The sequence below is a fragment of the Triturus cristatus genome, chromosome 12 (assembly GCF_964204655.1).
Source record: "Triturus cristatus chromosome 12, aTriCri1.1, whole genome shotgun sequence".
In the NCBI taxonomy this organism is placed as follows: domain Eukaryota; kingdom Metazoa; phylum Chordata; class Amphibia; order Caudata; family Salamandridae; genus Triturus; species Triturus cristatus.
Genome location: NC_140595.1, coordinates 855,822,555 through 855,849,046, shown reverse-complemented (window position 1 = coordinate 855,849,046; position 26,492 = coordinate 855,822,555).

Genomic DNA, 26,492 nt, shown 5'->3' with positions numbered 1-26,492 from the left:
GCACAGTACTGTCTGAGCAGCCCTGAGCAGAGCAGCTGTCAGCAGTATCCCCAGTCAAGGCACCGAGGTCTCCAGGCTGCTCGACTGACTGGAGCACAGTACTGTCTGAGCAGCCCTGAGCAGAGCAGCGGTCAGCAGTGTCCCCAGTCAAGGCACCGAGGTCTCCGGGCTGCTCGACTGACTGGAGCACAGTACTGTCTGAGCAGCCCTGAGCAGAGCAGCTGTCAGCAGCGTTTGTTCCCAATGGCTTACTGTACAAAACCCTTTCTCCTCTTTCCTTTTCTGTCAGAGAGCCAGACAGGGCCATTTACTGCTCAAATAAAAATGGCAATATAAAGAGTGTGTGCATACGTGCAGAGTCGTTTTAAGGCATAGGCAAAGTGGGCCCTGGCCCAGGGCCCCAGCCTGTTAGGTGGCCCCCTCCGTGACATAGCCACCTTTGTTCTGCAGTGTTGCCATGATGACCTTGGTAAATTTTAAACAGATTGTTTTAAACACTGTTTTCCTTTAATTTAATTTTAATGTGGGCGATGTGTGTTATTACATTAATTATTCAGGGAAATGTTTATGTTTTTCAACAATAGATACATCCATAAAAAAATCTTTTAGATCAAAACAATGCCTCACAAACGAGAAATAGGTGGGAGTTACAAAGATTATTTGCAATACTACTAGTGGGCTGGCACTGTATATTCTAATATTGAAGAGAGGTCACCATTCTTGAGTGTTAAATGTAAACACACATAAAATATGGACCAGTTTGCCTGTGCACTTTGAGTGACCTGGCCAAAGAGAGCAAGAAAGTGCTGAATTGAGATAATGACCCCAAAGCTGTTCCTAACAGGGGCCCCCAAATAACATTTTCCCCAGGGCCCCCGAAATCCTTAAGATGTCTTGTTTGTGTGCACTTGGAGTGTGATGGAAAAGAGAGGACAGGAAGTAGTGAGTAAGTGCAATCCCTCTCTGGACTCAGGGCTCTTGTTGGGCTTCAGTGTGCAGATTGTTGCCCACTCTCTAGTCCACTGGATTAAGCACTGCTTCTATTCTACTAATGACATTAAAAGGTGGAATTCGAGGCGCTGTGTGGCTTCTTGCATTTAAGTGGTGCTCACACTGTGCAGTCGAGGTAGTTAACAGGTTTGCATCAGACATTGCTTTCTCGTCAATTAACATTAAATAAACAGTTTCAAGTAAAATTGTCATTTTGAAGAGAGTAAGTATGTAGGTGCAGGGATATATTACGGTTGTAAAGGGAAGGAGTGGATGATTCCATCACTCAAATGGTATACTTATAACACCACTTCCCAGCTAACAAACCTCAAGAACAGCGTCAGCCCAAGGCAGCATTTTCCCAGCAGCGTGCCAGTTACAGGTGGGGCAAGCTCTACATAGTTCAGTGATTTTTGTGTTTACAGAGAGATCGCATAATATGGTACTGTTTAAAATAAAAAAGAGATGCTTTGCAAATCTAAGTTGGAATAAGGTGTTCCATAGCCAAACATGGTCTGGCAAATTTACAATGATGTAATTTGTCTGTGGTTATGAAAGCAATTGCAATGGTCAGAACAGGTGTAAACTCATGTAGGGTGTGACTGGAGTGTGGTTACACAATTGTTTTACAGAATGATCAGCTTTCAAAGCTGCAGTTGAACAGTGCCTTTCCCTTTCAGGTGCTTTGCAACCATTTCAAGACCTTTTTTGAGCTTCTTTTTGCATAAATGGATCTAATTTCTTATGTTTATCTGTTATTACCATGGACTTCATTGCTTGATTTTGCTGGTGTAAAAGTGTCATTTTAAGTGCCACACAATTAGTGGTTGAATATTACTCATAAGTACGCTGAAACCAAAAATAAAAATGTCACGAATAAGCAATCTGAAAACTTGGCAGCTACGCGTCGAGCTCAGAGTGAGCGAATCATGCCCTCTTTGTTTCAGTGAAGCGCTTGATACATATAAAAATGTATCTGGACCTGCGGCAATGGCAGAGATAGTGCGTTAATATGGATCTTGATGATGGCAACTTGCTCTTATTTTCCGGCAAAACGCGTGTGTCACTGTGTGCTACAGTATTTCATCGCCGGACAGAACAGGCCCTGATGTACCCTTCCATTTCTGGTGCTTTGCAGCAGTTTTGAGATCGTCTTAGTATTTCTTTTTGCACAAATGGTAATTTCTGATATTTATATATTTCCCTTGTCTTCATTGCTTGATTTTGCTTGTGAGAAACTGTTACTCATAGTCGTTGAAGTTTTACTCGTAATTACACTGAAATTATGAAAATGTCATACATAACAATCTGAAACCTTGGCAGCTATGCTATACGATTGTGGGAATGTTCAAAACTGCATATACATAGTGTGTGATAATGATGTTCAAGTCCTCACAGAGATAGTGTGAGCAGGGATTATAGGTATGACCAAGACCTCACCTAGATGGTGTGAGAAGGTAATGATGATCAAGTTCCCTCAAAGAGAGGACATGAAGATGATGTTCAAGTCACCAAAAAGATAGTGGTTGATAATAATGTTCAAGTCTCCATAAAGAGTGTGTGACTGTAATGTTGTTTTAGTATCAGAGAGATACTGTGGCCCTGATTCACAAATGTAAACTTACACTTTTGTGTAAGTTTACATTTTTTTTTAATTCCCTTGACATTTTATGAGTGTTATCTTCATGACTGAGGAGTCTCTGCACTCAGGGCAGGGACTCCACACATAAAAAGGTAGGGAGTCTTAAAAATACTGCTTGTAAAATTACTTTGTGAATTGCAAAATGTCATTAACTTTCCCAAATGTTTTAGTTTACCTTTGTGAATCAGGCAGGGTGCCGCTCGTAGGCTTTGGACTTTGCTGTACTCACCGGCTGTGCTTTCATTGCAGATGTGACCGCCGCCTGGGGACGATCTTCATTTTTAAAGACATGGGGATTTTGTTGTGCATTTCATCGCGCACGGGACTGCGAGGACCAGGGTGCTTTGTTGTCCACTCATCTCCCGCACCTGGCTCCTCTTCCCGGCTCCTCCCCCGCCAAATACTTTACGCCTCGCGGCCCCCGCTTCGCGGGAGCCGCTCGTAGGCTTTGGCCTTTGCTGTACTAACCGGCTGTGCTTTCATTGCAGATGTGACCGCCGCCTGGGGACGATCTTCATTTTTAAAGACACGGGGATTTTGTTGTGCATTTCCTCGCGCACGGGACTGCGAGGACCAGAGTGCTTTGTTGTCCACTCATCTCCCGCACCTGGCTCCTCTTCCCGGCTCCTCCCCCGCCAAGTACTTTACGCCTCGCGGCCCCCGCTTTGCGGGAGCCGCTCGTAGGCTTTGGACTTTGCTGTACTCACCGGCTGTGCTTTCATTGCAGATGTGACCGCCGCCTGGGGACGATCTTCATTTTTAAAGACATGGGGATTTTGTTGTGCATTTCCTCGCGCACGGGACTGCGAGGACCAGGGTGCTTTGTTGTCCACTCATCTCCCGCACCTGGCTCCTCTTCCCGACTCCTCCCCCTGCCTATTTAACCGGCACCTGTTCTCGCGTGAGCGGGACGCGTGCGGGACGAAGCTCGGGGCGAAGAGCGGGCAAAGAGCAGGCCGTCTGAGGCCGTTCGAGACTGTACGAGGTTGGGTTGGGCACGTCCCCTGGTCAGTATTTACCGAGATAAAAACACCATGGCTACTGGACTATTGAGGCTGGCCCCCAAGGGATGTTCTGTGGCAGGGACCCTGGACAACTTTATTACCCGTGCAAGTAATGTCCTGGCCTATGAAATCGCTGCTACTGAACGCAGGTTATCCCTGGACTCCCTTTTAGGGAAACGTTCCTCACTGGGGGGCATAATGTCCGCCCCCTCCCCTGATAAATCAGTGCCCATGCGTCTTGATGCTTCACTAGACGAGGCACCATTATTAGAGTCAGCCCCCTCTGTTGGCTGTAATATACCCAGTGGTTCCGCTATAAGATCTGCAGAGGTTAACTTACTATCGACCGAACCTCCTCCCTCTGTTTCTATCTTTAATTGTGCCACAACAAGGTCCATGTCGGACCGGAGTGTGAGAAGTCAATATTTAGGGGTAAAGCCACCCGCTACGAAAGGGAAGAAACGCGAAGGGGTCTCTATGAGATGCCCTAACAGGAAAAAACTAAAAAGCATGGTAGAACCTAATTTAGATCTTAACTTTTCTTTGAAGGAAATTGATCCACCTAGAACTCCTACCCCGGACCCCGTAGCGACCCCTATCACTATAACCACCGGCAATAAAGACTTGTGGGGCTTGACCCAGGATGGTTTTTGGCTTAAAATGGCATCTTTAATTGATAGGAGCCTGTCCCCACTAACCAAGCGCTTAACCATCCTAGAAGGCAAAATTGCATTGATAACTGATACTATCCAGCCCAACCTGGAGGCGATTGCTGATTCAGTCAAAAAGGCACCTTGTCATCAACCACCCACCTCACTTAACACTAGATCAAGTGAGCAGGGTGTTAATTATTCTCTTAATCGCAACCCACCCCCAACTGAAAGGGATGTACCCCCTATCAACGATGGTAGGTCTGTTCTTCTCCTTCCCCCACAACAGGTTGAAGCCACAAGTGACATCGGCCGTTTGGCCTGCCCCACTCACCAGCTTATACTCTCTCCCCCTGTAAATCCTGCCCCAAATACCTCTCTTAACTCTGGGAATTCACAAAGAATAGACCTCCCCCAGATTGCAGTCCATACGTTGTGGTTCTCACAGGTGTTCCTGAACTCCCTCCACACAAACCCGAACCATACCTGTCCTTGAAGCACAAGGTAATCCATTGGCTGAATGAACATAGACCTCTGCCACCTAATTTAAATGAGGAAATTATGATGGTACGTAGAATATCTTGGGTAGGCTGGGGCGAGAAATCTAGAAGGGGAGACTGTATTCTAGTAAACGTTAGAGACAAAAGGGTGGTAAAATACGTGGGGGAGGGGGGTTGGCCCAAATTGGTTGATGGTATTCAAACTTCTTTTTTATCACACTTTTATCCACTGGGAGTGCTCAATCATAGGAGGGTCACAGCAAACTTACATGGGGAAAGAGTGGGGTTGGGCTATGGCTATAGTGGAATTCCAGAGGCAGATCGACATGCCTCATATTTTAACATACCTTGCCATAACAGGTTTAGCCTGTTGGACTCAGTCGATTGACTCATCCCCGACTCAGATTCCGGGCCTATTGCCCCAATGCAAACGTTGATGAACACTAGGGTGAACGGGGTCGCTCTTTTTCATTCTCATGCTTCCCTCGAACATGAATGTCAAAAAGCCCGGGAAGCCGAGACTGCCTTGAGCATTGAAGGGGGTTATGGAAGCTGTCTTGTATTGACCCCGATCACTAACCCGGGCGAAAGCAGTACAAAAGGGACAAATCACCAAATAAAGCTGAATATAGTGGAGCCATCTCTTCCAAAGCCAAGCGTGCTCCACCCTGCTATCACTCACACCAACTTGACTTCCATAGGGCTTCCTAATGAACTAGGGCTTTCTGATCATACTAGGGCTAACCCAGGTATCCCCTTGGAGAACATTTCTATTCCCCACCGGACTGACCTCGTTAACCACCCTATTAATCAGGTTGAGGGGCTAACAATTCTATCATGGAATGTGGCGGGATTATCCCTCTTGCTAGATTCCCCTGATTGGGGGGAATTTATTGATAAACATGATCTTTGCCTTTTCCAGGAAACCTGGGCATTGAAGCCCCACCATCGTATAGGGTATGCCACTTACTGGGAAGCTGCAGTGAGGTCCAAAAGGGGGAGGCCATCGGGTGGGTTGACTATCTGGGTGCGAACACATTTGGGATGTGCAATCAGGAAAATCATCATTTATTCACCCGATATTATGTGTCTAGTCATGTCTTTCCGGGGTAATCAGGCTCTAAGCCTGATTAACATCTACTCCCGCCCAGTGAATTATGGCCAAGTGTCTTGTACACTCACTAACCTTGAGACACTTTTGACTTCATTCACCGACACCAATCATATTATAATTGGCGGTGATTTTAACTGTCATTATGAACCCCTGAATTGTTTAATCTGCCCAGTTTCCCAGGTAGAGGACCAAGTGTGGGACATCCCCCTGTCCAATACCTACTCCACGAAGGCCTGGACACCCTTGGTCCTTCAACTTACTTCACTAACATTGACTTTCTCGCTAAGGGCATGCAATGGTAGGTTTCCCGCAGATAACCCAGGCAACCCCACCTTTGAAAGAAATGGCCAATCTTCCATCATTGAATCATTGACTATATAATGCTCAGTATGGGACTGTGGCCCAGCATTCTGGACTTCCAAGTTAAGAAACGATGTGAAAGTGACCACAATCCCACTGTAGCAATTTTGGAAGGTTTTACTATTTGCCCCCACCCTGTTAATGATCTCTCCACCTTAGCCCCCCTGGTTAAAGCCAGCGGTGCTCGTAGAGTCAGATGGGAAAAGATCGCTCAATCTCAAAGGGACCTTAGTGCTATGTATACTGAGATCTATCCCCTCCTTGAGAAGACTTTGAGTGAACCCAACTCGATAGAGGGTCACTCAGATCTGGATATGATAGGAGCAACCCACACAGAACTCTGTCGTATTCTAGAGTCCCACTTTTGTCGGAAAAATAGGAGAAGCAAGGCTCCCGCGAGGGGGAACAACACCTGGTATAACAAATCCTGTAGGGAAGCCAAGTCTCTGTTATTGACAAATCTTAAGAATGCCAACAACACATTAATTAAGGAAGCGAGGGCTCATTACAGGAAAATCACCAAAGAAGCGAAAAAAGACTGGGAAACAAATAGATGGGGTGAGATCTCCATTGCACTGAGGAACAGGGATTCAAGGTCGTTTTGGAATCTGGTTAAGACCGGATCGTCATGCTCCCAACAAGCACTCCAACCCAACATTGGGGAACAAATCTGGCGTGGCTATTTTGAAGACCTATACGCCTTCAAGCCACTTATAGCAAACCATACTCCCCCTCTCCCCAATGTTTTTATATCTCATACCCAGGGAATGCTTCAAAAGTGCACTCTCAACGAAGTCAAAGTGGCTCTTAGTAAAGTCCTTCCAAATAAAGCCCCAGGCCTAGATAGGATCCCTGGTGACCTTTATAAGAGTGAGCCAGACATCTGGGTTCCTTATCTATACGGCCTTTTTAATGCAATTTTAGCTGGAATGCCGCTACCTTCTACTTGGGCTGGTGCCGAGATCATACCAATTCATAAAAAGGGTTCCCCCCTTGATCCGGCAAATTATAGGCCGATTAGCTTAATTGATGTCGCCCAAAAGATCTTTGCGCGTGTCCTCCTAACAAGATTGCAAACATGGATGGACGATTCCAACATCTTAACCCCTTTCCAGGTCGGCTTTAGAGCCAAAATGTCAACTGTGGACCAACTCTTTAGGCTACAGATGATCCGCTGGAAATCTATTATTTTAGAAGGGGGCAGCCTTTATCTCACGTTTGTGGATCTAAAGTCTGCCTTCGACATGGTGGATCGTCACCAGCTGTGGGAGCTGCTAAAGGGGATGGGAGTCCCCCTTTATCTTTGCGACCTACTGGAGCGATTACACAAAGATACTTTTGCTAGAGTAAGGTTCGGACTAAATGGTGAACTTACGCACCCATTCGGAGTAGAGAAGGGAGTGAGGCAGGGCTGTGTACTAGCCCCCACCCTCTTTTCTCTCTTTTTAAATGGGTTGGTTGAGGATATAGTGACCATAAAAGATATAGATGCACCTAGGTTGGCGGGCAGGAAAATACCTGCACTAATGTTTGCAGATGACACCCTGCTCCTGTCCAGGACGCCCATGAGGATGGAAAGAGTCCTGGACGGATTTGCTTCATTCTGCAGGAAAAGGAATTTAGTCATCAATGTGAGTAAGACCAAATATATGGTCCTCCATGCAGACATCACAAACCGCCCTACACCAAAACTAACCGGCCTGCATTTAGAACGGGTGGACATATTTGACTATATGGGCTTGACTCTTAATAAAATGAACTGGGGCCCCCAGATTTCAAAGGTAAACCTTAAATTTGCACAGATAACTGGGGGAATTATAAAGATGTACAAAAATAGCCCATTGAAGTTGATTAGCCCCCTGGTAGAGGTATACAAAGCCCAAGCAAGGGGGATGGTGGCCTATGGTGCGGAACTATGGGGCCACAATAAAGTCGACATTTTAAACAAGTCAGAAAACCTTTTTTTTAGACAATTACTTGCACTCCCTATGAGCACTCCTATGCAGCCGCTTAGGATGGACTTGGGTATACAATCCATTGCTGATATGGTCGCTTCAAGACCAGTTATGTATTGGCGCCGACTATGGAGCACTCCCGAACTTGCTGTATTTCTGGAGGAACTGAGATCTATCTTGATTACTCCAAAATCAGGCGCCATTCCCTGGTTAGCATTTGTAAAAAAATCTCTGAGGGCAATAGGGAGAGAAGACCTTTGGCTCACACCCGAGGAGTCATGCCCCTTATCCTCCAAAAAATCTCTGGCAAAAACCTTGGAGGATCATAATCTGATCCAGATTTTCAGATCAGTGCATAGTCCCAACTTGACCTCGGTATTCCTCGAAGTTAAAAATGGCTATAGCTTTGAGCCTGCATTAGATCTGATCCACCCGGTCATTGCCAAGAAATTATATATACAATTCAGGCATGGCTCCCTCCCGCTATTTGCAAGAACGAATAAGTGGGTTGGTTCTAGTAGCCAAACCTGCCCTGGGTGTGGTGATCAAGAAGAATCAGAGGTTCATGTTATATTCTTCTGTGCAGCCTATAAAATCCCCCGTCGAAAATGGATTATCCAGTTGGCAAAAAACATGGGGGTTAGGAACTATAGAGATTTGTTCAGGCTGCTGAAGTATGACTCTTCTCCCCTATTTGTCACGGTGATTGCTAAATTCCTATTTTCAATGTGGTTAACCAGGAGACGTTTACTATTACATTAAGGTAAACCTTGTGATACTATCCATCCTAAACGTAGTGCCTTTTTAGACCATGTTTGTATGTTTTTATACATACATTTTCAATTATGTACTAGTTCCTTTGTATTTATTGTATAAGTTTTATGTTTTTTGTGTGTTTATGAACTTTTATGGCTGACAGCCGTAATAAAGTTTTTCTGACTGACTGAATCAGGCACTGTGTGATTCTGGGAATGTTCAAGACCTTCCACAGGTTATGTGTGAAGCTCATCATATTCAAGTCCCCACAAAGATAGTGTGTGAATTTAATAGTCAAATCTCTCCACAGATGTGTGGTCAGTGATGTGTTTGAGTCCCCACAGAGACAGCATGTGGTTATTGGGATGTTCAAGCTGCCACAAAGGTAGTGTGTGTTTATTATGATGTTCAACTACCCCCAGATATAGCGTGCAACTTTAGTAGTCTCCAAGTCCAGTGATAGTGTTTAAATAATCTTCATGTCTTTACATAGATAGCATGTAAAGGTATGATTGTTCAAACAGGGATTATAGGCATGTTCAACCCTGCAAACCCATAGTGTGTTATTATAATGATGTTCAACTTTCAAAAAGATTGCGTGTGAAGTAAATTATGTTTCTGGTCTCCACATAGATAGTGCATGATTATAGACCTGTTCAAGAACTCACACAGATTATGTGTGAAATTAATCTTATTCAGGTCCCCACAAAGATAGTGTGTGGTTACAGGGATGCTCAAGTCCCCACAGTGATAGTGTATGGTTACTGGGATGTTTAAGCTGCCACAAAGCTAGTGTGTGTATATTAGGATTTTCAAGTCCCCACAAATATATAATGTGGTTACAGGGATGCTCAACTCCCTGTAGTGATAGTGTGTGGTTACTGCGATGTTTAAGCTGCCACAAAGATAGTGTGCAAAGATGATAGTGTTCAAGGGCCTGATTTAGAATTCAGCAGAAGAGTTACTATGTCACAACAGTGACAGATATCCCATCCGCTGAAATATAAATCCCATAGGATATCATGGGATTTATAATATATGTCAGTGGACGGGATACTCGTCACTGTTGTGACGGAGTAACCCATCTAAGGAAATCTAAATCAGGCCCTAAGTCCCTACAGTAGTAGTGTTTAAAAATAATCTTTAAGTCCCCACACAGATAGTGTGTGAAGGTACTGATGTTCACATTGAAACAGGGATAATATATGATTATAGACATGTTTCAGTCTGCATATACATATTATGATTATATGGATGTTCAAGTTTTCCAAAGATTGTGTGTTTTATAGGCACGATCAAGACCTCGCAGAGATGGTGTGAGAAGGTAATGATGATCAAGTTCCCACAAAGATAGAGCATGAAGATGATGTTCAAGTCTCCACAAATGGGGGAGGAGCCTAGCGCGCAACCAAGATGGCCGCGTAGGTGCGAGGCTCCCGAGGACCTCCGCAACCTCCTACGTTTATCCTGACTTCATCCTGCATCGGTTGAGGGAACTGTGTCGGTGAGCCTGAGCCAAAGTGGTACCCGTTTCCCGTTTTCGAATCGGACCTCGGGTGCCGGAGTGAGCACCGATTGAAGTTTGCGGCCTACCTCTCTCCTGACCCCGGATTCGCGTTTGGGGGCGACCCGGTGACAAAGTGAACAACAACGGCGGGCTGGGCCTGGCGAGTCGCGTACCCCGCACTTTCACTTTCACTTTCACTTTCGCGCCCCCTTGCTATCTTCGCAAGTGGGATCGCGGCGCTCTTGGTGTTGGGGTGGCCTCGCTGGGAGACCCTGCCTGCCTGCCTGCTGTGGCCCGCTCCGCAGTCCTGGGGTGGCCCCCCGGAGCTCGTGGCCTTGATTGCTCGCTTTCTACTGCATGGCTGGTGAGGGTGTGAGACCCGCGACGATGGCCACTAAACAAGATGGAGATCGGTTGAAGGCCAAGTCGACCCGGCGTGGCGCCGCACATCATGCCAACATCATGGACCGCTACACCCTCCCGAAGGGATCTCCCGGTGGACCGCACAAGTCCTCTGAGTGCCCCCCGGATGCCCTGGACTTGCCCACAGATCTGACTCTGCAAGACGTCATGGGCGCCATCGCTGAGATGAAGGCCACGGTGGGCCAGTGGTTTGACACGTTAGCGTATAAAATCGACGCGGTTCTCGTTGATGTCAACCTGGTGAGAGCTGATCTCTCGAAGACCAACGACCGGGTCGATTCTTTGGCCAACACCGCGTCGGGCCTCACGACTGAGGTGGCGGCACTTCAGACGGAGGTACACCGGCTTCGTCAGGCGAGTGCGCTCATGGATCGGCGCCTGGAGGATTCCGAAAGCCGGGCCCGGAGGAATAATATCCGCATCATCTGAGTACCTGAGGGACGGGAGGAGTCGGCGGCGGATCTTTTTGTGGAGGACCTGATCACTACCCATCTCCAGCCTCGGGGACTGAGTAAATTTTTTGCTGTGGAGAGGGCTCATAGAGTTCCCGGGGGACGGCCGAAGGTCGGAGCCCCTCCGCGGCCTCTTATTGCCCGTATCTTTAATTTTCGGGACAGGGATGCAATTCTGCAAGCCTCCAGACTGCAAGGGCCGATTAAGTTGGAGAACATGGAGGTGAACTTTTATCCTGACTTCACCCAAGCGGTCCAGAAGCAGAGACTGAGCTTCTTGGGTGTCAAGCGGCGGCTTCGGGACATGAACTTAAAATACGCCATGCTCTTCCCGGCCAGGCTGCGGGTGGAGGTGGATGGTCGCACTCACTTTTTTGACCGTCCTGAAGCGGCCGGGGACTGGCTGGACACTTTGTCTGGGGGTCGGGATCGGGATGGCGGGGGGGGGCTGCGGGAGGAGAAGGCCCACTGGACCGGGACTGAGGTGCTGATACTGGGACTCACTCTGGACGCAGATGCTGCCGCTTTCGGCCAAGCTTAGGGTCTCTCGTTTTTTGTATGCGTTCTCCCTCTTTTGTAGGTGGTGCGGGGTCTCGAAGGGGTACTCTTTCCTCCTCTAGGGGGTTTACCTAGTTTCAACTATATAGGGGCGACAGGCACACTGCAAGTTGGGGGGGCTGTTTGGGCTCATGCAGGGGTGCAGGGAGGGGGGAGTTTTGTTGGGGCGGTTGGGTTGGGGTGGGGTGTTGTTCATTTGTACCACAAGGCAAAAGTATTGTTGTGCTATTCCCAAAGTGCCCTCGGGGGGACGAGTGATTGCTTTCGTTTATGATGGGGGGTAGGGGACTGAGTCTTTTGTCCTGGAACGTTAATGGACTGGGGGACAGGATAAAATGAGGTGTGGTCCTGCAGTTCCTGAAACGAATTTCACCTGACATAGTTTTTCTGCAGGAGACGCACCTCATTGGCAACTCCTTTCGTGCTATGAACCGGCGGGGCTACCGCCTTCTGGCCCATTCGGGCTTCACGTCAGGTTCAAGGGGTGTGGGCATCATGGCCAAGACCTCGCTCCCGTTGGAAGTTGATCAGTTACTCCATGATGACAGGGGACGTTACACGGTTCTGGTGGGTAGAATGGAGGGCAGAGTGATTATTTTTGTTTCTGTCTATGTCCCGCCAGGGTTGCAGACGACCACCTTTGCGGATCTGGGGCGCCTCCTCCTTGGCCTTCCGGAGGGGATCCTGGTGGTTGGGTGGGATTTTAACGCTGTGGTTTCTGGAATTGAGGACCGTCACCCCCCTAGGGATCTCCCCCGTGCCCAAGCGTGGTTGTCTGGCCTATTGGATGCCCTGGGGCTGGTGGATTGTTGGCGTTTGAAACATCCTACGCAGAAACAGTACACTTTTCATTCCGGGGCCCATGGCAGTCTATCAAGACTAGATTATGTCCTGGTGCCGGCGGCGCATGCGGGGAGGATCGGGGAGGTGCGCCATTTGGCGCGGGGTATTTCAGACCATTCCCCGCTCTTATTGCACTTCGATATTCTCCCGAGGGGAGAGGGTAGGGTGGCCCCGATTAATCCCTGGTACCTGCGTGACCCCACCATTCGCGCAGAGTTGGTTAAGTCCCTTAAGCGATATTTTGATGAGAATGTGGGGTCGGTGTCATCTGCGGTCTCGCTATGGGAGGCATTTAAGACGGTGATTCGGGGGGATGCCCTGTCCCTTATTTCCCATTCCCAGAGGCGCGAGCGGGAGGAGGTGATCCGTGTTGAAACTGAAATAACTGAGTTGGAGGGTGACCTCGAATGTGGGGTGACGGATGACAAATTACATGTCCTCCGACTCAAGCAGGCGGCCTATAAGGCCTTCGTCACAGAGGCGGCCAGGGGCCTCAGTAGAGAGCAACAGGGGAGACTGTATGATGTGGGTGATAAGGCTGGGAAATTGATTGCGTGGCTGGATAAAAAGGAGAGGGCGAGTCGAGTTGTCCCGTTGATTGAGAAACTGGATGGTGTGTGTGTCACGGAACCGGAAGAAATAGTCGATTGCTTTGCAGAATATCTCCATGGGGTCTATTCCCCGGTGTCCTCCCGCTCGGAAGAGGATTCCCATGCCCTGCTCAAGGATATAGCGCTGCCTTCCCTTTCGGAGGAGGATAGAGTGTCGTTGGACGCCGCCCCAACCTCTGAAGAAATTGCTCTCGCCATACGCTCGGTCGCTTCCGGCAAGGCCATGGGTCCCAATGGTCTTCCCATTGAATTGTACAAGCTGCGACCGGATACGCTGGCGCCGCATCTCCGTGCGATGTTCCTCGCGGCCCGTTCGGCGGGTTCCCTCCCGCTAGACCAGCGTCTGGCTACTATCGTGGTCATTCACAAGGAGGGGAGGCCGCGGGACCGGGTCACGTCCTACCGGCCTATTTCGCTGCTGAATGCGGAGCCCAAAATTATCGCCAAGGTGTTGGCCAATCGGCTGGTTGGCGTGGTGTGTGATTTGATTCACCAGGATCAGTCCGGCTTTATCCCCCATCGCAACACTGCGCTCAACCTGCGGCGCTTGCATGGGGTGCTCGCGCGTGTCCCGTTTATATGGGAACCGGCCATTTTGGCTTCCCTGGACGCCACTATGGCGTTTGACACACTTGAGTGGCCATATATTTGGGCGACACTGGCGAAGTTTGGGTTTGGCCCGGGATTCATTGGTTGGGTGAAATTGTTGTACTCGGGACCGCTAGCGCAGGTGGTTGTGAATGGTAGAGTGTCGGCTCCGTTTGAGCTGGGCAGGGGCACGCGGCAGGGCTGCCCATTATCACCGCTCCTCTTCGTGCTTGCCCTGGAGCCCCTGGCGGAGTGGCTGCGGTGGGAACCTTCTATTCGTGGTCTCCGCTGGACCCCCGAGTATGAGGACCGCGTATCTCTTTACGCTGATGATATTCTTCTGTACCTGGCTTCCCCACGTAAATCACTGATAGTACTGGTTGATGTATTGCACTCATTTGGCCTCAACTCCGGCCTGGTCATCAACTGGGCTAAATCGTGTGTATATGTCCTCTCTGGGGAGGATCCTATCCTTCCGCGGGGTTGTCCTATTCAGATCGCCCCGCGGGGATTTAGGTACCTGGGTATCTTCATTACCCTGGACGCGGAGGCCCGATATAGCCAGAACTTGCTTCCCCCCCTCCAGCGCCTGAAGGAGGACGTCGCGCGTTGGAAGCGCTTGCCGCTCTCGCCGCTCGGCCGGGCGGCATTGTTTAAGATGATGGCGCTGCCACGTTTCCTGTATGCTTTGCAGAATACAATGGACGTTGTCCCGGCGCGCTACTTCCGCGAGGTGGAGAGTTTGCAGCGCCGACTGTTTTGGGAGGGTCGGCCGCGTATCGCCCTGGCGAAGCTGACCCTCCCGTGGTACGACGGGGGGGTTGCCCTCCCAGATATCAAGCGATATTACTGGGCCTCCCAGCTGGCTGCGATCAATCACGGCCTTTACGGGCCCGCCCTAAACCCGGCCTTTGAGATGGATAAAATGTTACTGCCGGGCGGTGACTATAATCGGGCGCTTTATTCTAGCTCGCATGACGCGCGGCTGACGGGCCCCACGGGGGTCATGGTACGGGTGTGGCACACGGCTAACGTGGCGATGGGGTGGAAGGACCGCTTGACCCGGGCGACGCCACTATACGCATCTGAGCGGCTGGGCTCCCTGTGGACCTCGAAGGGCTTTGAGAAGTGGGACATGATAGGCATCAGCAGGGTGGGCGATCTCTGGACGAGGGGGGGATTTAAAACGTTCAATGTGCTGCGGACAGAATTCCAGCTGCAGGACAGGGAGTACTTTCGTTATATGCAGATCCGTCATGCGTTGTGCTCCGTATTCCCGGACGTTGCCTCCATCCCGGAGGGTTCCCCTCTGGAGGATAGAGTGCTAGATGGGCATGTCCCAGACGGCACGATTTCATTGATTTACAAAAAGCTCATCAATGACCGTTCGGGACTGCTGACCGGCCTTCGTGAGGCATGGGGGGCTGATGGATTGGAGCTGGATGACGAGGACTGGGTGTCTGCAGTGGCCTCCCCGAAAGAGGTGGCCATACCGGCTCGCCTTCGCTTCGTCCAGCTCAAGATACTCCACAGGGTCTATGTTACGGGGCCGAGTCTGATGCGTATGGGCTATGCTGTGGACGGGTTGTGTAAGCGTGGGTGTGGTTCTTTGGGGACCTTTCTTCATATTCTGTGGGAATGCCCAGAGGTGGTGCGATTCTGGCGTGGTGTGCATGAGGTTCTGCAGGTTACGCATGTGCCGCTGTTGCCTGAGGCGAGGAGATGTCTTTTGAATGTATGGGAGCCAACCGATTACTCAGTGCCGCAGACGTGGTGGGCGACTCTGGGATATATGGTGGCCAAACGTGATATTGCGCAACTGTGGGGTTCCCAGAGGTCGCCGACTGTCTCGGCGTGGAAGGACAACATGGATTGGTGTATGTTTCGGGAAAAGGTGGTGTATGTTGTGAGAGGTAAGCCTGGGACGTGGGTGAAAGTATGGGGCCCCTGGAACGCTTACCGTGGGGGAATCTGTACCCCGCCGCTACTGCCGGATCCGTCACCGGCTCCGTCTCCTTAGCCTGTTTGTCTTCCCGGTTCTGGGAAATGAGTTTACTTAGTCCCCGTCCTGACCTACTCCCCCCCTCGATATGCCTATGAATCAGTGGGGTCCCCCCCCTAGGGGAGCACATGCTGTTGTTTCCGACTGTGGGTTGCCTTGTGGACTTGTCTTTTTTTGTTGTTATTTATATAAAAATGAAACCGTCATGTGGGGTCCGGAAGGTGTGGCTGCCAACGCTTCTTTCAACTCCTGTGAATTCCCTTGTGCTGCAGCGTGCGTTCTATTGTCTGTATTACATGCTCCCTCTGTTTGCTAGCGGCCGGCCTAAAGGTTGTAGGCCCATCTTTGTATATTTTTTGGATTCTGTAATAAACGGTTTAAAAAAAAAGAAAAAAAAGTCTCCACAAATATTGTGTGTGTATATAATGATGTTTAAGTCCCCAAAGAAATGAAGCAATTACAGGAAAGTTCAAGACCTCACAGTGATTGTGTGTGAAGGTAATCATGTTCAAGTCACCACAAAGATAGTGGTTGATGATCATGTTCAAGTCTTCAGAACTAGTGTGTGACTAAAATGCTGCTCTAGTTTAACAGAGATTAGGCCTGGGCTAAAATTCCGTTCCGCTCACGGAAATTGCGATAATTTGACATTTTCGCGTTCCGCAGAGAGCGCGAAAATGTAAAAATTTCCGCAATTCGCATCTTACCGGAAATGTTTTTCTTGCTCGTGCTGTAAGAAAATATATTCTCGCGTGCGCGCGATCGCCTTCCCTAAATCCCCGCGTTCGCCGACAAGTTTTCCCAACCCGGTCGCGTTCTCCACGAGATGTTGGATTGTTGGTAGCCATTTGCGCTGTCTCGCGACAGTACGCGCCCGCATTAACATAATTTGTCGCGCGATCACGTCATTCGTCGCGCGATCACGTCTTTCTTCTTGCGATCATGCACCGCGAGAGTATGAGATGATTGAGATCTCGCGCCCGTGAGCAACTGCATGGGTAAGTTGGCGAGCCTCGATCACGCAGAAAATACCGCGAACGGGTGGGAAAAAACGTCTGCGTCTTCGCGATATTTCCGCGTGTTTGCAGAGATTTTTAACATTTTCGCGATAGTTTGCGAAAGTGAATTTCGCAAATTCCGCCCACCCCTAACAGAGATACTGTGGTCTTGATTCACAAAGGTAAAATTAAACTTTTGTTTAAGTTTACAATTTTTTGCAATTCACAAAGGCATTTTACGAGTAGTATCTTTATGACTGATGTGTCTCTGCACTCGGGGCAGAGACTCTACACATAAAAAGGTGGAGAGTCGTGAAAATAATGCTTGTAAAATTGCTTTGTGAATTGCAAAATGTCATAAACTTACAAAAATATTTAATTCTACCTTTGTGAATCAGGCCCGTGTGATAATGGGAATGTTCAAGACCTTCCACAGATAGTGTGTGAAGTTAATATTATTCAAGTCCTCATAAACATAGGAGCCCATTAGGATGGCGGGTGGATCGCCCCCGCCAGGTCGGCTGTAACCACCGCTGGCCTGGCGGGGGTGATCCACCCTCCATCCATGCCTGATTGACACCCCCTGCCATATTAGTATGGCTGGGGGGTCCGTGGCAGATGGAAAGACGGTCCGCCGCTTTTCCGCCGGTCGACTTGTCGACCGGGCGGAAAAGGAGCATAATATGGTGGCGGTGTCTGCAAGACACCGCCATCCATATTATGATGCAGGCAGAGATTAGCCTCTCCATTAAATAATTAGTTGTTAATTTTAATTAATTAATTGGCAATTAATTATGTTAATTGTGTAAAAATTCGATGTGTGTTGTGGTGTTTATTGGTGAAAATGGTTGGAAGGGTGGGAGGTAATGTATTAATACATATTAGGTAATTATTTAAAAATGATTAATTAGAAATTAATTATGGTATTTGTGTACTTCATTTTAGGTATGTATTGTTAATATTATAGTGTTAAAGAATGCATATTAAATCAATGTTTATTAAATGTTTTTATTAATAATATTTTGTCAAATGGTTAATAATTATGTTAGTTATGGAAATAAATTAGAATGAAAATGGTAACTTTTTTTATTGGTGTGGTGTGGCTAGGAAATGAAAGTAATATATTATTGTTTTTTTTTTTAAACAATTGTTGGTTAATATTTGCTTATTTTAAATAAATATTGTTTATAAATGTATTTATTTTAGAACATAGTTCTAGCTTTTTGATATCTGTAATGAATATATTTTATGATAATGTTCAATATATGTAATCTGTTTTTTTAAAAATATTGTTTATTTTTTTTTATATTTACATTTTTGAAAATATTTAAATGTTATTATTAATTTGTGTTTCGCTGCTTTCCAACGCTTTCCCTACTGTTGCACTCACTGGAGAGGCAATAGTAATTTTCACCCCTCCGCTACCATGCATTTTCCCTACTGTTACACTCACTGGAGTGGGAAAAGTAATTTTTACCCCTCCGCTATTCAGCACTTTCCCTACTGTTGCACTCACAGGAGTGGGAATAGTAATTTTTACCCCTCCGCTATCCAGCACTTTCCCTACTGTTTCACTCACTGGAGTGGGAATAGTAATTTTTACTCCTCTGGTATCCAGCACTTTCCCTACTGTTGCACTTACTGGAGTGGGAAGGGTAATTTTTACTCATACGCTATCCAGCCCTTTCCCTACTGTTGCACTCACTGGAGTGGGAGTAGTAATTTTTAATCCTCCGCCATCCACCACTTTCCCTACTGTTGCACTCACTAGAGTGGGACCAGTAATTTTTACTCATCCGCTAGCCACCTCTTTACCTACTGTTGCACTCGCTGGAGTGGGAATAGTAATTTTTACCTCTCCGCTATCCAGCAGTTTCCCTACTGTTGCACTCACTAAAGAGGGAATACTAATTTTTACACCTCTGCTATCCAGCACTTTCCCTACTGTTGCACTCACTGGAGAGGGAATAACATTTTTTACCCCTCCGCCATCCAGCACTTTCCCTACTGTTGCACTTACTGGAGTGGGAATAGTAATTTTTACTCATGTGCTATCCAGCTCTTTCCATACTGTTGCACTCACTGGAGTGGGAATAGTAAGTTGTACCCCTCCACTATCTAGCACTTTCCCTACTGTTGCACTCACTGGAGTGGGAGTAGAAATGTTTAACCCTCCGCCATCCACCACTTTCCCTACTGTTGCACTCACTGGAGTGGGACCAGTAATTTTCACTCATCCGCTAGCCAGCTCTTTCCCTACTGTTGCACTCACTGGAGTGAGAATATTCATTTTTACCTCTCCGCTATCCAGCACTTTCCCTACTGTTGCACTCAATGGAGTGGGAATAGTAATTTTTACTCCTCCGCCACCCTGCACTTTCCCTACTGTGGCACTCACTGGAGTGGGAATAGTACATTTACTCACACGCTATCCAGCTCTTTCCCTATTGTTGCACTCACTGGAGTGGGAATAGTCATTGTTACCCCTCCGCTATGTTCAAGTCACCACTAAGATAGTGGTTGATGATCATGCTCATGTCTCCACTAAAATGCTGTTCTAGTGTCACAGATATACTGTGGTCCTGATTCATAAAAGTCAAATTAAACTTTTGTTTAAGCTTACAATTTTTTGCAATTCACAAAGGCATTTTACAAGTAGTATATTTACAGCTGCAGAGCCTCTAAACTCGAGTCGTGGCAGAGACTCAACAGATAAAAAGATAAGGAGTTGTAAATATGCTACTTGTAAAATTGCTTTGTGAATTGCAAGATGTCATAAACTTACACAAAAGTGTAAGTTTACCTTTGTGAATCAGGACATGTGTGATTATGGGAATGTTCGCCACACAGATTGTGTGTAAAGTTAATCATATTCAAGTCCCCACAAAGATAGTGTGTGAATATAATAGTCAAATCTCCCCATAGAGATAGCATGTGGTTACTGGGTGTTCAAGCAGCCACAAAGATAGTGTATGTTTATTATTATGTTCAAGTCCCTACAGAGATAGTGTGCAACAATAGTAATCTTCGAGTCCCCACAGTGACAGTGTTTAAAGATGATCTTCATGTCCTTTCATAGATAGCATGTGAAGGTACAATTGTTCTTGTTCAAACATGCATTATAGGCATGTTCAACCCTGCACATACTTAGGGCCTCATTACGATGTTGGTCGGAAACTAGACTACCCGACTCCTTGTCGGATTCGGTTCCAACTAACTCGTGGTGGACTGCCAAACTGATTACACTGCTTCCAGACACTGTTCGGAAGGACTCCCATTGACTTCAATCAGAGCCTGTGTTCTGACTGACAACACAGGCTCCTATTGGGAAAATGGGTGTCTGTGGAAAACCTTGCACCCCATGGTGCCTGCCACACTGTGCATGGTTTCACAGGGGGTCCCTTGGAAATCCCCTCGAACCCAAACTGGAGGACTCAGGATAAAGGAGGTCTGCTAGGGGCCCCCAAAGTCAGTTTCCAACAGCCTTTTTGTGTCGGACAGACCTAGTCGGAAAGGCTGTTGAAATCTGACATCGTAATTGGTCAGGCAGAAACGCTGACAATTGAACTGTAAGAATCAGTTCTGAATGACTCGGATTCTCCAAATGCTGGTCGGAACAAATTCGGATGTCACCTTCCGACCACGAGCATCATAATCGGTCCGTCGGAATTATTTTTGACTGAGCTAGGTGGATGGGTTCCAACATGGTCTAAGGGAATCCGACTGTCGGTCAGACGCTTTCAGACTGACATCGTAATGAGGATAGTGTGTGATTATAGGAATGTTTAAAATCTCAAAGAGATTATCTGTGAAGGTAATCATGTTTGAGTCACCTCAATGATATTGTGTGAAGATTATGATGTTTAAGTGCCCACACAAATAGTGTGTGATTATAGGACTGTTCAAGAGCTCACACAGATTGTGTCTTATTCAAGTCCCCACAAAGAAAGTGTGTGAATATAATGTTCAAATCTTCCCATAAATAATGTGTAGTTACTAACATGTTCAAGTCCCCACAGAGATATGGTGTAGTTATTGGGAAGTTCAGCCACTCTTTAGAAGTCTTCCCTGACTGGCTGCAAATCCACAAACACACCTGTTGTGGATGATCACAGTTCAGTGGACAGTCTAAGACTCTTCTTACTCAAGTTACATGCTTAAAGAGTCCAGAAAGCATATCATGCTGAAGGGAGCAGTGTACCTGTTTTGAATTAACCCATAATGTCTATCTGCGCATGCAATAACTTGATAAGTACAAGTTTGTGAATAAGCTGGAGCTAGCACAGCTCAGAAACAGGGTGTTGTTTTGCTTCAGCAGCTACAGCGGGAGCTGCAGTTCTTTGTGCTCCTATTCTGTCTGCACCTGAGCAGACTAAATGTCGTAATTAATGCAATAAAGGAATTCTGCCTCAACAGAAAAGCAAACAGGAGAAAGGAAGTACAAAAGATGGGTAAAGAGGAAAAGGAAAGAAAGAAGCAATATTTCAAGAAAGGATGGGTGGAAGGAAGGAAGATCAGTGTATGAGTAGGTGGATGAATGAGTGGGTTGATGGATGAGTGGGTGAAAGGATGCATGAAATTAATGGATAGTTAGATGGGCAGAGTAAATGGCTGGATGGATGAGAGAGCACATTAATAGGTGGATGAACATGTGAAAGGATGGCAGGGGTAAGACATGGATGGATGGCTAAGTGATGGATGGATAGATAAATGGAAGGATAGGCTGAAAGAATGGCAGAGTAAATAGCTGGATGGATGAGAGAGTGAATGGATAGGTGGATGAACATGTGAAAGGATGGCAGAGGTGATACATGGATGGCAGCGTAAAGCAATGGATAGGTGAATGGACAGGTGAAATGATGGCAGAGTAAAGGATTGCTGGATGGATGGATGAATGAATAGGTAGATGGGCATGTGGAAGGATGACAAATTAAAGTGATGGATGGATGGATCGATGAATGGATGAACTGAGTTAATGTATGGCAGAGTGGATGAATGAGTGAATGGATGACAGAGTAGATGGATGGCTGAATGGATGGCAGAGTGGATGGATGGCAGAGTGGATAGATGGATGGATGATGAAGGGCTGAGTGGGTAGCTGAATGGCACAGTGGATGTATGGATGATGATGGATGGCTAGATGGATGGCTAAGTGAGTATATAGATGGTAGAGTGGATGGGTGGATGGCAGAGAGGATACATGGAAGAGTGAATGGATGGATGGTAGAGTGGATAATGGATGGATGGCAGAGTGGATGATGGCTGGATAGCAGAATGGAGAGAGGGATGACAGAGTGGGTGGATGGATGGATGGATGGATGGATGGATGGATGGAGGCATGGCAGAGTTGATGGATAACAAAGTGGATGAATGGATGGCAGACTGGATAGATGGATGGCTTGATGGATGTAATGGGGAAGAATGAATGACGGATGAGAGAATGAATGACTGATACATTGTAAAGGTGAAATAGCAGATATCAAAAGTTGGTAGGGTGAATGGATGCTTGGATGGAGGAGACAAGGGAGCTCAGCTAGGGCGGGTTGGGCTCACTTACCACGTGACGCAGAAGCAAACAGCAAAAACATGCCGCCTAGAGTGCACCGGCAACATTCGGTCCCGGGAGGCACTCGACGGTAGGTGAGATTGAGGGCGGCCAGGCAACGTGGTGTAAGTAAAATCTTCTCACAGGGTAAGCGATGTCCCTGATAACCTTAATGGCACCGCTTACCGGCACGATAGATTAATTCTCGCATCGCCATACTTTTTTCTTTTACCACAGCACTGAGCCATTACCTGACACCCCCTCACCGAGGTTCCATGGGGCAGTACTTCGTGCATTAATATGTAAGGAACAACAATGAGAGTAACAATTACGAAACATTACCACGGTTACTTCCTAGAATTTAATCCTAGATTCCCAATTCGATCGCCTCTGATCGGTTGCACTTTTAAAATAGTCACGTTTTTCTCGAAAGCTCGAACTTCCATGAGCTGTTTTTCTGCATGAGAAGAAGCAGCAACGAATGTGGAAGGAACTCATTCTGATTCTAGTATTTATCAGAATGGAACACAGTATGTTTGTGTGTGCAATAACTGTTAATACATGGCACTCGCTTTATCACGTAGGCTCCATTTGGTAGCATCTATTTGTTGATATATCACATATAGGTATGTGTGGGTTTGCCGGCATTTATTGCTGTCAAATATCTAAATAAGCTAAGATACGGTATTTGATGCAGGAGTTTTATCTTTCTTCTTTTCACAGATCGCATGAAAAAGATCCCTAATTCAACTTCTCTGTGAGTATACGGGGTAGTACATTTTTGGATGAGAGAAGGGTGCACCCTAGTGCGTGCATACCCCTCCTTCCAACAATTTAGGTCCTGACAAAAGCCCAGCATTGCTACAGATGGCAGAAATATGTTGACCTGAAAGACCTTGTCTAACATCACTAGCATAACACTAGTAACACCAGATACCAAAGGCCATTATACCTTTAGAGGCATCATCACTATTGTTTTTAATCTTACCTCTTGACTCCATATTAAATTACTTAGGGGGTCTTGAGGTATTTTTAAACCTCACTTATATCACTAACTCACGTGCACTATCAAGTAACATCTTAACCCGCTCCGCTGTAATCAGGAGTTGAAGTACACCCGGATGGTATTAGACCATTTGGGTGGGCCCCGATGATGAAGCATGTCACCAACTAGGTTGGTGAGTGAGGGGTTTCTTAAAAAGAAAAACCTTTTTCTTAAAAAGAAAAAACCTTTTTTCTCTCCTGTATCTTTACTATACTTTTTCTTCATATATTTGTTCTACATCCTTGTGGACTTAAGGGTAACTCCCTTGTTTTGTTTCTGGATATAATATAGGGGGACTGGGAGCACTCCTACCCTCAATCTCTCTTTTTTTTCTTTATAAATATATAGGCAGCGCACAGCTGTGAGATTCATTGAATTAGAGCAACGTGACTATTTTAAAATAAGGCGACACTAAAGATGGCTGAGAATCTAGGCCTAGCCTACGGGGCTGAGGATCTGGAGGCCATCCTAAATACACCCACAATCTTTACAGATACAAATATTGCACAAACAATTGCACAGACCTCAGATTGGGAAAACCTTTCAGAGAAAAAAAGGAATAGAATTAGAACTATACTACATGGAACAATCCTTACGGAGTATCTAAGGAATAATATTGCTCCAAAAGGACTTCTAGTAACTAACACCCCACAAATCTTTCTGAATGATCCAGCATTCAGGAAAGATTAGGCACAGATTGCATGGCGATGCACTCGAGACTGGATTATTCTGACCATAAAGACTGCAATCAGATTGTCTGAGGTACTTGTGGTAGAAATACAAACCACAGAAAACCATTACAAAACTACACTGACTGCCTACAAAAAGAGATTAGACAAATTAAACAAAGAAGTAAATGAGTATAAGGACAGTTTGACACAGCAAAAAGTCACAAAGTTCCAAAAGGATCTGAAAAAATTCTCATTTTCTAAAAGTTATCCATATTCAGACCCTGATTACGTACCCCTTGAGAGAACAGATTCCATGTCCGAAAATTCGGGCGACGACTCATCAAATAGTAGTGATTTATCTACTGGGAGCTGGAGACAGAGACAGAGGGGTCGCAATAAGTCCCAGCAATATTGGCCGCAATATATTGCACCGATGATGGGAAATTACAACCCCCAACAAGAGTTTCAAATGTATGGTTGGCAACCATCTTTCCAACAACCGTTTAATCCCCAGAATATGTACAGGCACCCTTTTTTAGGGAGAGGCAGTAGTGGAAGAGGCAGGGGAAGAGGACAGAATCAGGTCCACTGGGAGGAGGAGGATCCAGTAGGGAGACACACAAGGAGCAGGACAGGGGGACCACAACCAGGCCCGAGCAACAGCAGGACCTAGTAACAAACCTCTCCGATAGAGAAATGACTAGTTCTGAACTGTCTGGTCTGAACAAAGGACTTGGTTATGTGCCAACCCCTAGGTATGACAAATTCGCACTTCACTGTGAGTTAGCCGTTTTCTTTCGAAAATTAAGGTTAAAATCCTTTTCCGAAAAAAACCTTGACTCAACCAATGCTACTGTTGATATGATCAACAACAATGAAACTGGGCTAAGACTAAAATCCACATTCACTCCGCCATCACATATAGTCCCAAGTGAGATCTTAACTTTTGAGCAAGCTGTATATAATGAGGTGGAGAGAATGTCCGTAAAAATGCCCTTCCAGAACATTAACAATGAAGAAAAAAGAGCTCTCGAATGTCTTAGAAGTGACACGACCATTGTCATAAAGCCAGCTAACAAAGGGGGTGGCATAGTGATACAGAATAAAACCGCATACCAAATGGAATGCTTAAGACTTCTCTCTGACAGAAGGAATTATTTTCCTCTGACAGCCGACCCTTCGGAAGACCTGAAGAGGCAAATCCAGAGCATTGTAGATGAGGCCGAGTCCATGGGGCATATCTCAATGCATGAATCAGACTTTTTAACTACAAATTAAAATGTAAAATTCCTTACTTCTGCACATTTCCAAAAATGCATAAGAACAAGCTACCACCACCAGGCAGACCAATTGTATCTGCAATAGGCTCACAACTCGAACCACTATCGAGATTTTGTGACTTCTTCTTCAAGGAACTAGTCCAAAATACTAACATATATTTACAGGATACAAAAAGTCTTTTACATATGCTACAAGAAATAACTGTAAACAAATCCACTATACTTGTGAGTTTTGATATTGAAACCTTATACACATGCATACCACAGGATGAGACATTAGAGGTACTAAGGTCGACCCTCAATGAGACAGACTGGAAATACAAAACACCAAAGTCTCTCATTATGGATTGTGCCACACTTGCATTAAAAAAGAACTTTTTTGAGTTTGAGGGTAAACTATACTGGCAAATCAACGGGACTTCAATGGGTAGTACCTTCGCCCCAAGTGTGGCGGGCCTCTATGTATACGATTTCGAGAAAACATACATACTACATGATGGTAACCCTTACAAACGTTACATAAAGGTCTGGACACGTTATATTGACGACGTACTGGTAATTTGGCAAGGTCCCATGGAACCCCTTTAGGAATTTTGTGACTGGTTGAATCAGTGTAATCACAATTTGAAATTCACGAACACTATAGACCAACACTCATTAGTGTTTCTGGGCATCGAACTCATGATCAAAGACAAAAAGATTACAACTAAAACCCATTATAAACCTACGGCAAAGAATACCCTTCTCAGATTCGAGAGCTTCCATCCAAGACCATTAAGAGAAAACCTGCCGTATGGTCAGTACCTTAGGATAAGACGCAATTGTAGTGACATCAGCGTGTATAAACAATAAGCAAATGATCTAACTGAAAAACTCACTAATCGAGGTTACCCTAAAAGGATACTGACAAATTGCCAAAAACGTGCCAGGAATCAACCAAGAGAGGCCCTTTTAGAGACCATCCAAAAAGACCTGGACAGTGCACCACTGACTTGTGT